Here is a 13,574-nt window from a genome sequence, read left to right as displayed (position 1 = left end):
AAGTATCACACCCTGGAGCATAGTCTCACTGAGTGCATCTCACACACTGGTGTACACTCCCACCTATTAGGAGTGAACATCACCCCCTGGAGCATAGTCTCAATCATTGAGTGCATCTCACACACTGGTGCACATTCTCACAAATTGGGAGTGAGCCTCACATCTTGGAGCACAGTTTCACTCTTTGAGTGAATCTCACACCCCGGTGCACACCCACGCCAATTAGGCATGAGTCTTGCAGCCGGGAGCATAGTCTCCCTCATTGGGTGAATCACACAAACGGGAGCACACTCCCGCCTATTAGGAGTGAGTACCACACCCTGGAGCATAGTCTCACTCATTGAGTGCATCTCACACACTGGAGCACACTGCCTCATATTAGGAGTGAGTATCACACCCAGGAGCATGGTCTCGCTCACTGGGAAAATTTCACACACTTTAGCAAAAGTGTCTATTAGGAGTAAGTATCACACCCTGGAGCATAGTCTCACTCATTGAGTGCATCTCACACACCGGAGCACACTTGTACCTATTTGGAGTGAGTATCACACCCTGGAGCATAATCTCACTTCATTGAGTTCATCTCATACACCAGAGCACACTGTGGCTTATTAGGAGTGAGTAACACACTCTTGAGCATAGTCTCACTCATGGAGTGCATCTCACATACCGGAGAACACTCTTGCCTATTAGGAGTGAGTATCTCACCCTGGAGCATAGTCTCACTCATTGAGTGCATCTCACACACTGGAGCACACTGCCTCATATTAGGAGTGAGTATCACACCCAGGAGCATGGTCTCGCTCATTGGGTAAATTTCACACACTTTAGCAAAAGTGTCTATTAGGAGTAAGTATCACACCCTGGAGCATAGTCTCACTGAGTGCATCTCACACACTGGTGTACACTCCCACCTATTAGGAGTGTACATCACCCCCTGGAGCATAGTCTCAATCATTGAGTGCATCTCACACACTGGTGCACATTCTCACAAATTGGGAGTGAGCCTCACATCTTGGAGCACAGTTTCACTCTTTGAGTGAATCTCACACCCCGGTGCACACCCACGCCAATTAGGCATGAGTCTTGCAGCCGGGAGCATAGTCTCCCTCATTGGGTGAATCACACAAACGGGAGCACACTCTGCCTATTAGGAGTGAGTACCACACCCTGGAGCATAGTCTCACTCATTGAGTGCATCTCACACACTGGAGCACACTGCCTCATATTAGGAGTGAGTATCACACCCAGGAGCATGGTCTCGCTCACTGGGTAAATTTCACACACTTTAGCAAAAGTGTCTATTAGGAGTAAGTATCACACCCTGGAGCACAGTCTCACTCATTGAGTGCATCTCACACACCGGAGCACACTTGTACCTATTTGGAGTGAGTATCACACCCTGGAGCATAATCTCACTTCATTGAGTTAATCTCATACACCAGAGCACACTGTGGCTTATTAGGAGTGAATAACACACTCTTGAGCATAGTCTCACTCATGGAGTGCATCTCACATACCGGAGAACACTCTTGCCTATTAGGAGTGAGTATCTCACCCTGGAGCATAGTCTCACTCATTGAGTGCATCTCACACACTGGAGCACACTGCCTCATATTAGGAGTGAGTATCACACCCAGGAGCATGGTCTCGCTCATTGGGTAAATTTCACACACTTTAGCAAAAGTGTCTATTAGGAGTAAGTATCACACCCTGGAGCATAGTCTCACTCATTGAGTGCATCTCACACACCGGAGTGCACTTGCACCTATTTGGAGTGAGTATCACACCCTGGAGCATAATCTCACTTCATTGAGTTCATCTCACACACCGGCGCACACTTTTGCCTATTAGGAGTGAGCCTCACACCCTGGAACAATGTCGCATTGAGTGCATCTCACACACTGGAGCACATTCTCACCGATTAGGAGTGAGTATCACACCCTGGAGTATAATCTCACTCATTGAGTTCATCTCACACACCGGAGCACACTGTGGCTTTTTAGGAGTGAGTAACACACCCTTGAGCATAGTCTCACTCATGGAGTGCATCTCACATACCGGAGCAAACTCTCGCCTATTAGGAGTGAGTATCTCACCCTGGAGCATAGTCTCATTGAGTGCTTCTCACACACTGGAGCACACTCCCGCCTATTAGGAGTGAGCATCACACCCTGTAGCATAGTCTCAATCATTGAGTGCATCTTACAAACTGTAGCACTCTGTCGCCTATTAGGAGTGAGCCTCACACCCTGGAGCATAGTCTTATTGGGTGCATCTCACACACTAGAGTACATTCCTGCATATTAGGAGTGAGTATCACGCCCTGGAGCATAGTCTCATTGAGTGCATGTCACACACTGGATTACACTCCCACCTATTAGGAGTGAACATCACCCCCTGGAGCATAGTCTCAATCATTGAGTGCATCTCATGCACTGGAGCACATTCCTGCCTATTAGGAGTAAGTATCACACCCTGGAGCATAGTCTCACTGAGTGCATCTCACACACTGGAGTACACTCCCACCTATTAGGAGTGAACATCACCCCCTGGAGCATAGTCTCAATCATTGAGTGCATCTCACACACTGGTGCACATTCTCACAAATTGGAAGTGAGCCTCACATCTTGGAGCCCAGTTTCACTCTTTGAGTGAATCTCACACCCCGGTGCACACCCACGCCAATTAGGCATGAGTCTTGCAGCCGGGAGCATAGTCTCCCTCATTGGGTGAATCACACAAACGGGAGCACACTCCCGCCTATTAGGAGTGAGTACCACACCCTGGAGCATAGCCTCACTCATTGAGTGCATCTCACACACTGGAGCACACTGCCTCATATTAGGAGTGAGTATCACACCCAGGAGCATGGTCTCGCTCATTGGGTAAATTTAACACACTTTAGGAAAAGTGTCTATTAGAAGTAAGTATCACACCCTGGAGCATAGTCTCACTCATTGAGTGCATCTCACACACCGGAGCACACTTGTACCTATTTGGAGTGAGTATCACACCCTGGAGCATAATCTCACTTCATTGAGTTCATCTCATACACCAGAGCACACTGTGGCTTATTAGGAGTGAGTAACACACTCTTGAGCATAGTCTCACTCATGGAGTGCATCTCACATACCGGAGAACACTCTTGCTATTAGGAGTGAGTATCTCACCCTGGAGCATAGTCTCACTCATTGAGTGCATCTCACACACTGGAGCACACGTTTGCCTATTAGGAGTGAGCCTCACACCCTTGAACAACGCCTCATTGAGTGCATCTCACACACTGGAGCACATTCTCGCCGATTAGGAGCGAGTTCCACATCTTGGAGCATAGTCTCCCTCATTGAGTGAATCACACATCACTGTGCACACCCTCCCCAATTAGGCACGAGTCTTCCAGCCTGGAGCATAGTCTCACTCATTGGGTGAATCTCACACTCTGGAACACACTCCCGCCCATTAGGATTGAGTATCACACCCTGGAGCATAGTCTCACTCATTGAGTGCATCTCACATACTGGAGCGCACCCTCCCCTAATAGATGTGACTCTCACACCCTGGAGAATAACTCATTGGTTGACCCTGACACATTGGTTCATAATTACACCTATTAGGAGTGACTCTCACACTCTGGAGCACACTGCCGCCTATTAGGAGTGAGCCTCACACCCAGAAGCATAGTCTCATTGATTGCTTCTCACAAACTGGAGCACACTCCCGCCTATTAGGAGTGAGCATCACACCCTGGAGCAATATCTCAATCATTGAGTGCATCTTACAAACTGTAGCACTCTGTCGCCTATTAGAAGTGAGCCTCACACCCTGGAGCATAGTCTTATTGAGTGCATCTCACACACTGGATTACATTCCCGCCTATTAGGAGTGAGCATCACACCCTGGAGCATAGTCTCATTGAGTACATCTCACACACTGGAGTACACTCCCACCTATTAGGAGTGAACATCACCCCCTGGAGCATAGTCTCAATCATTGAGTGTTTCTCACGCACTGGAGCACATTCCCGCCTATTAGGAGTAAGTATCACTCCCTGGAGCATAGTCGTATGGAGTGCATCTCACACACTGGAGTACACTCCCACCTATTAAGTGTGAACATCTCCCTCTGGAGCATAGTCTCAATCATTGAGTGCATCTCACACACTGGTGCACATTCTCGCAAATTGGTAGTGAGCCTCACATCTTGGAGCATAGTTTCATTCTTTGAGTGAATCTCACATACCGGTGCACACCCACGCCAATTAGGCATGAGTCTTGCGGCCTTGAGCATAGTATCCCTCATTGGGTGAATCTCAAAAACTGGAGCACACTCCCGCCTATTAGAAGTGAGTACCACACCCTGGAGCATAGTCTAACTCAATGGGTGCATCTCACACACTTGAGCACACTGCCTCATATTAGGAGTGAGTATCACACCCAGGAGCATGGTCTCGCTCATTGGGTACATTTCAAACACTTTAGCAAAAGTGTCTATTAGGAGTAAGTATCAGACCCTGGAGCATAGTCTCACTCATTGAGTGCATCTCACACACTGGAGCGCACTTGTGCCTATTTGGAGTGAGTATCACACCCTGGAGCATAATCTCACTTCATTGAGTTCATCTCACACACCGGAGCACACTGTGGCTTATTAGGAGTGAGTGACACACCCTTGAGCATAATGTCACTCATGGAGTGCATCTCACATACCGGAGCACACTCTTGCCTATTAGGAGTGAGTATCTCACCCTGGAGCATAGTCTCACTCATTGAGTGCATATCACACACCGGAGAACACTTTTGCCTATTAGGAGTGAGCATCACACCCTGGAACAACGTCTCATTGAGTGCATCTCACACACTGGAGCACATTCTCGCCGATTAGGAGCGAGTCTCACATCTTGGAGCATGGTCTCCCTCATCGAGTGAATCTCACATCGCTGTGCACACCCTCCCCAATTAGGCAGGAGTCTTCCAGCCTGGAGCATAGTCTCACTCATTGGGTGAATCTCACACTCTGGAACACACTCCCGCCCATTAGGAGTGAGTATCACACCCTGGAGCATAGTCTCACTCATTGAGTGCATCTCACATACTGGAGCGCACGCTCCCCTAATAGGTGTAACTCTCAAACCCTGGAGAATCACTCATTGATTGACCCTGACACGTTGGTTCATACTTACACCTATTAGGAGTGACTCTCACACCCTGGAGCATAGTCTCACTCATTAAGTGCATCTCACACACAAGAGCACACTGTCACCTATTAGAAGTGAGCCTCACACCCTGGAGCGTAGTCTCATTGAGTGCATTTCACACACTGGAGCACACTCCCACCTATCAGGAGTGAGCTTCACACACCGGAGCATAGTCTCAATCATTGAGTGCATCTCACACAGGAGTGAGCCTCACAACATGGAGCATAGTCTCATTGAGTGCATCTCACACTCGAGCACCCTCCCGCCTATTAGGAGTGAGCATCACACCCTGGAGCATAGTCTCAATCATTGAGTGCATCTCACACACTGGAGCATATTCTCCCATATTGGGTGTGAGCCTCACATCTTGGAGCATAGTCTCGCCCATTTTGTGAATCTCACACCCCGGTGCACACCCTCGCCAATTAGGCATGAGTCTTCCAGCCTGGAGCATAGTCTCACTCATTGGGTGAATCTCACACTCTGGAACACACTCCCGCCCATTAGGAGTGAGTATCACACCCTGGAGCATAGCCTCACTCATTGAGTGCATCTCACATACTGGAGAGCACCCTCCCCTAATAGATGACTCTCACACCCTGGAGAATAACTCATTGGTTGACCCTGACACGTTGGTTCATGCTTACACCTATTAGGAGTGACTCTCACACTCTGGAGCACAATGCCGCCTATTAGGAGTGAGCCTCACACCCAGAAGCATAGTCTCATTGATTGATTCTCACAAACTGGAGCACACTCCCGCCTATTAGGAGTGAGCATCACACCCTGGAGCATAGTCTCAATCATTGAGTGCATCTTACAAACTGTAGCACTCTGTCGCCTATTAGAAGTGAGCCTCACACCCTGGAGCATAGTCTTATTGAGTGCATCTCACACACTGGAGTACATTCCCGCCTATTAGGAGTGAGCTTCACACCCTGGAGCATAGTCTCATTGAGTACATCTCACACACTGGAGTACACTCCCACCTATTAGGAGTGAACATCACCCCCTGGAGCATAGTCTCAATCATTGAGTGCATCTCACGCACTGGATCACATTCCCGCCTATTAGGAGTAAGTATCACACCCTGGAGCATAGTCGCATGGAGTGCATCTCACACACTGGAGTACACTCCCACCTATTAAGAGTGAACATCTCCCTCTGGAGCATAGTCTCAATCATTGAGTGCATCTCACACACTGGTGCACATTCTCGCAAATTGGGAGTGAGCCTCACATCTTGGAGCATAGTTTCACTCTTTGAGTGAATCTCACATCCCGGTGCACACCCACGCCAATTAGGCATGAGTCTTGCAGCCTGGAGCATAGTCTCCCTAATTGGGTGAATCTCAAAAACTGGAGCACACTCCCGCCTATTAGGAGTGAGTACCACACCCTGGAGCGTAGTCTGACTCATTGAGTGCATCTCACACACTGGAGCACACTGCCTCATATTAGGAGTGAGTATCTCACCCAGGAGCATGGTCTCGCTCATTGGGTAAATTTCAAACACTTTAGCAAAAGTGTCTATTAGGAGTAAGTATCATAACCTGGAGCATAGTCTCACTCATTGAGTGCATCTCACACACTGGAACGCACTTGCGCCTATTTGGTGTATCACACCCTGGAGCATAATCTCACTTCATTGAGTTCATCTCACACACCGGAGCACATTGTGGCTTATTAGGAGTGAGCATCACACCCTGGAGCATAGTCTCAATCATTGAGTGCATCTTACAAACTGTAGCACTTTGTCGCCTATTAGAAGTGAGCCTCACACCCTGGAGCATAGTCTTATTGAGTGCATCTCACACACTGGAGTACATTCCCGCCTATTAGGAGTGAGCTTCACACCCTGGAGCATAGTCTCATTGAGTACATCTCACACACTGGAGTACACTCCCACCTATTAGGAGTGAACATCACCCCCTGGAGCATAGTCTCAATCATTGATTGCATCTCACGCACTGGAGCACATTCCCGCCTATTAGGAGTAAGTATCACACCCTGGAGCATAGTCGCATGGAGTGCATCTCACACACTGGAGTACACTCCCACCTATTAAGAGTGAACATCTCCCTCTGGAGCATAGTCTCAATCATTGAGTGCATCTCACACACTGGTGCACATTCTCGCAAATTGGGAGTGAGCCTCACATCTTGGAGCATAGTTTCACTCTTTGAGTGAATCTCACATCCCGGTGCACACCCACGCCAATTAGGCATGAGTCTTGCAGCCTTGAGCATAGTCTCCCTAATTGGGTGAATCTCAAAAACTGGAGTGCACTCCCGCCTATTAGGAGTGAGTACCACACCCTGGAGCGTAGTCTAACTCATTGAGTGCATCTCACACACTGGAGCACACTGCCTCATATTAGGAGTGAGTATCACACCCAGGAGCATGGTCTCGCTCATTGGGTAAATTTCAAACACTTTAGCAAAAGTGTCTATTAGGAGTAAGTATCATACCCTGGAGCATAGTCTCACTCATTGAGTGCATCTCACACACTGGAGCGCACTTGCGCCTATTTGGTGTATCACACCCTGGAGCATAATCTCACTTCATTGAGTTCATCTCACACACCTGAGCACATTGTGGCTTATTAGGATTGAGTGACACACCCTTGAGCATAGTCTCACTCATGGAGTGCATCTCACATACCGGAGCACACTCTTGCCTATTAGGAGTGAGTATCTCACCCTGGAGCATAGTCTCACTCATTGAGTGCATCTCACACACCGGAGCACATTCTCGCTGATTAGGAGCGAGTCTCACATCTTGGAGCATGGTCTCCCTCATCGAGTGAATCTCACATCGCTGTGCACACCCTCCCCAATTAGGCAGGAGTCTTCCAGCCTGGAGCATAGTCTCACTCATTGGGTGAATCTCACACTCTGGAACACACTCCCGCCCATTAGGAGTGAGTATCACACCCTGGAGCATAGTCTCACTCATTGAGTGCATCTCACATACTGGAGCGCACCCTCCCCTAATAGGTGTGACTCTCACACCCTGGACAATCCCTCATTGATTGACCCTGACACGTTGGTTCATACTTACACCTATTAGGAGTGACTCTCACACCCAGGAGCATAGTCTCACTCATTAAGTGCATCTCACACACAAGAGCACACTGTCACCTATTAGAAGTGAGCCTCACACCCTGGCGCATAGTCTCATTGAGTGCATTTCACACACTGGAGCACACTCCCACCTATCAGGAGTGAGCTTCACACACCGGAGCATAGTCTCAATCATTGAGTGCATCTCACACACTGGAGCATATTCTCCCATATTGGGTGTGAGCCTCACATCTTGGAGCATAGTCTCGCCCATTTTGTGAATCTCACACCCCGGTGCACACCCTCGCCAATTAGGCATGAGTCTTCCAGCCTGGAGCATAGTCTCACTCATTGGGTGAATCTCACACTCTGGAACCCACTCCCGCCCATTAGGAGTGAGTATCACACCCTGGAGCATAGTCTCACTCATTGAGTGCATCTCACATACTGGAGCGCACCCTCCCCTAATAGATGTGACTCTCACACCCTGGAGAATAACTCATTGGTTGACCCTGACACGTTGGTTCATACTTACACCTATTAGGAGTGACTCTCACACTATGGAGCAAACTGCCACCTATTAGGAGTGAGCCTCACACCCAGAAGCATAGTCTCATTGATTGCTTCTCACAAACTGGAGCACACTCCCGCCTATTAGGAGTGAGCATCACACCCTGGAGCATAGTCTCAATCATTGAGTGCATCTTACAAACTGTAGCACTCTGTCGCCTATTAGAAGTGAGCCTCACACCCTGGAGAATAGTCTTATTGAGTGCATCTCACACACTGCGGTACATTCCCGCCTATTAGGGGTGAGCATCACACCCTGGAGCATAGTCTCATTGAGTACATCTCACACACTGGAGTACACTCCCACCTATTAGGAGTGAACATCACCCCCTGGAGCATAGTCTCAATCATTGAGTGCATCTCACGCACCGGAGCACATTCCCGCCTATTAGGAGTAAGTATCACACCCTGGAGCATAGTCGCATGGAGTACATCTCACACACTGGAGTACGCTCCCAACTATTAGGAGTGAACATCACCCCCTGGAGCATAGTCTCAATCATTGAGTGTTTCTCACGCACTGGAGCACATTCCCGCCTATTAGGAGTAAGTATCACTCCCTGGAGCATAGTCGCATGGAGTGCATCTCACACACTGGAGTACACTCCCACCTATTAAGTGTGAACATCTCCCTCTGGAGCATAGTCTCAATCATTGAGTGCATCTCACACACTGGTGCACATTCTCGCAAATTGGTAGTGAGCCTCACATCTTGGAGCATAGTTTCATTCTTTGAGTGAATCTCACACACCGGTGCACACCCACGCCAATTAGGCATGAGTCTTGCGGCCTGGAGCATAGTATCCCTCATTGGGTGTATCTCAAAAACTGGAGCACTCTCCCGCCTATTAGGAGTGAGTACCACACCCTGGAGCGTAGTCTAACTCATTGGGTGCATCTCACACTCTTGAGCACACTGCCTCATATTAGGAGTGAGTATCACACCCAGGAGCATGGTCTCGCTCATTGGGTAAATTTCAAACACTTTAGCAAAAGTGTCTATTAGGAGTAAGTATCATATCCTGGATCATAGTCTCACTCATTGAGTGCATCTCACACACTAGAGCGCACTTGTGCCTATTTGGAGTGAGTATCACACCCTGGAGCATAATCTCACTTCATTGAGTTCATCTCACACACCGGAGCACACTGTGGCTTATTAGGAGTGAGTGGCACACCCTTGAGCATAGTGTCACTCATGGAGTGCATCTCACATACCGGAGCACACTCTTGCCTATTAGGAGTTAGTATCTCACCCTGGAGCATAGTCTCACTTATTGAGTACATATCACACACCGGAGCACACTTTTGCCTATTAGGAGTGAGCATCACACCCTGGAACAACGTTTCATTGAGTGCATCTCACACACTGGAGCACATTCTCGCCGATTAGGAGCGAGTCTCACATCTCGGAGCATGGTCTCCCTCATCGAGTGAATCTCACATCGCTGTGCACACCCTCCCCAATTAGGCAGGAGTCTTCCAGCCTAGAGCATAGTCTCACTCATTGGGTGAATCTCACACTCTGGAACACACTCCCGCCCATTAGGAGTGAGTATCACACCCTGGAGCATAGTCTCACTCATTGAGTGCATCTCACATACTGGAGCGCACCCTCCCCTAATAGGTGTAACTCTCACACCCTGGAGAATCGCTCATTGATTGACCCTGACACGTTGGTTCATACTTACACCTATTAGGAGTGACTCTCACACCCTGGAGCATAGTCTCACTCATTAAGTGCATCTCACACACAAGAGCACACTGTCACCTATTAGAAGTGAGCCTCACACCCTGGAGCATAGTCTCATTGAGTGCATTTCACACACTGGAGCACACTCCCACCTATCAGGAGTGAGCTTCACACACCGGAGTATAGTCTCAATCATTGAGTGCATCTCACACAGGAGTGAGCCTCACAACATGGAGCATAGTCTCAATGAGTGCATCTCACACACTGGAGCACCCTCCCGCCTATTAGGAGTGAGCATCACACCCTGGAGCATAGTCTCAATCATTGAGTGCATCTCACACACTGGAGCATATTCTCCCATATTGGGTGTGAGCCTCACATCTTGGAGCATAGTCTCGCCCATTTTGTGAATCTCACACCCCGGTGCACACCCTCGCCAATTAGGCATGAGTCTTCCAGCCTGGAGCATAGTCTCACTCATTGGGTGAATCTCACACTCTGGAACACACTCCCGCCCATTAGGATTGAGTATCACACCCTGGAGCATAGTCTCACTCATTGAGTGCATCTCACATACTGGAGCGCACCCTCCCCTAATAGATGTGACTCTCACACCCTGGAGAATAACTCATTGGTTGACCCTGACACGTTGGTTCATAATTACACCTATTAGGAGTGACTCTCACACTCTGGACCACACTGCCGCCTATTAGGAGTGAGCCTCACACCCAGAAGCATAGTCTCATTGATTGCTTCTCACAAACTGGAGCACACTCCCGCCTATTAGGAGTGAGCATCACACCCTGGAGCATAGTCTAAATCATTGAGTGCATCTTACAAACTGTAGCACTCTGTCGCCTATTAGAAGTGAGCCTCACACCCTGGAGCATAGTCTTATTGAATGCATCTCACACACTGGAGTACATTCCCGCCTATTAGGAGTGAGCATCACACCCTGGAGCATAGTCTCATTGAGTACATCTCACACACTGGAGTACACTCCCACCTATTAAGAGTGAACATCTCCCTCTGGAGCATAGTCTCAATCATTGAGTGCATCTCACGCACTGGAGCACATTCCCGCCTATTAGGAGTAAGTATCACACCCTGGAGCATAGTCTCACTCATTGAGTGCATCTCACATACTGGAGCGCACCCTCCCCTAATAGGTGTAACTCTCACACCCTGGAGAATCGCTCATTGATTGACCCTGACACGTTGGTTCATACTTACATCTATTAGGAGTGACTCTCACACCCTGGAGCATAGTCTCACTCATTAAGTGCATCTCACACACAAGAGCACACTGTCACCTATTAGAAGTGAGCCTCACACCCTGGAGCATAGTCTCATTAAGTGCATTTCACACACTGGAGCACACTCCCACCTATCAGGAGTGAGCTTCACACACCGGAGTATAGTCTCAATCATTGAGTGCATCTCACACAGGAGTGAGCCTCACAACATGGAGCATAGTCTCAATGAGTGCATCTCACACACTGGAGCACCCTCCCGCCTATTAGGAGTGAGCATCACACCCTGGAGCATAGTCTCAATCATTGAGTGCATCTCACACACTGGAGCATATTCTCCCATATTGGGTGTGAGCCTCACATCTTGGAGCATAGTCTCGCCCATTTTGTGAATCTCACACCCCGGTGCACACCCTCGCCAATTAGGCATGAGTCTTCCAGCCTGGAGCATAGTCTCACTCATTGGGTGAATCTCACACTCTGGAACACACTCCCGCCCATTAGGATTGAGTATCACACCCTGGAGCATAGTCTCACTCATTGAGTGCATCTCACATACTGGAGCGCACCCTCCCCTAATAGATGTGACTCTCACACCCTGGAGAATAACTCATTGGTTGACCCTGACACGTTGGTTCATAATTACACCTATTAGGAGTGACTCTCACACTCTGGAGCACACTGCCGCCTATTAGGAGTGAGCCTCACACCCAGAAGCATAGTCTCATTGATTGCTTCTCACAAACTGGAGCACACTCCCGCCTATTAGGAGTGAGCATCACACCCTGGAGCATAGTCTAAATCATTGAGTGCATCTTACAAACTGTAGCACTCTGTCGCCTATTAGAAGTGAGCCTCACACCCTGGAGCATAGTCTTATTGAATGCATCTCACACACTGGAGTACATTCCCGACTATTAGGAGTGAGCATCACACCCTGGAGCATAGTCTCATTGAGTACATCTCACACACTGGAGTACACTCCCACCTATTAAGAGTGAACATCTCCCTCTGGAGCATAGTCTCAATCATTGAGTGCATCTCACGCACTGGAGCACATTCCCGCCTATTAGGAGTAAGTATCACACCCTGGAGCATAGTCGCATGGAGTGCATCTCACACACTGGAGTAAACTCCCACCTATTAACAGTGAACATCTCCCTCTGGAGCATAGTCTCAATCATTGAGTGCATCTCACACACTGGTGCACATTCTCGCAAATTGGGAGTGAGCCTCACATCTTGGAGCATAGTTTCACTCTTTGAGTGAATCTCACACCCCGGTGCACACCCACGCCAATTAGGCATGAGTCTTGCAGCCTGGAGCATAGTCTCCCTCCTTGGGTGAATCTCAAAAACTGGAGAACACTCCCGCCTATTAGGAGTGAGTACCACACCCTGGAGCGTAGTCTAACTCATTGAGTGCATCTCACACACTAGAGCACACTGCCTCATATTAGGAGTGAGTATCACACCCAGGAGCATGGTCTCGCTCATTGGGTAAATTTCAAACACTTTAGCAAAAGTGTCTATTAGGAGTAAGTATCATACCCTGGAGCATAGTCTCACTCATTGAGTGCATCTCACACACTGGAGCGCACTTGCGCCTATTTGGAGTGAGTATCACACCCTGGAGCATAATCTCACTTCATTGAGTTCATCTCACACACCGGAGCACACTGTGGCTTATTAGGAGTGAGTGACACACCCTTGATCATATTCTCACTTATTGAATGCATCTCACATACCGGAGCACACTCTTGCCTATTAGGAGTGAGTATCTCACCTTGGAGCATAG

Source organism: Ambystoma mexicanum, chromosome 2q (genome assembly GCF_040938575.1).
Source record: "Ambystoma mexicanum isolate Mex_15411 chromosome 2q, UKY_AmexF1_1, whole genome shotgun sequence".
NCBI lineage: Eukaryota > Metazoa > Chordata > Amphibia > Caudata > Ambystomatidae > Ambystoma > Ambystoma mexicanum.
The sequence above is the reverse complement of the archived record's forward strand: the minus strand, read 5'-3'. Positions refer to the sequence as shown.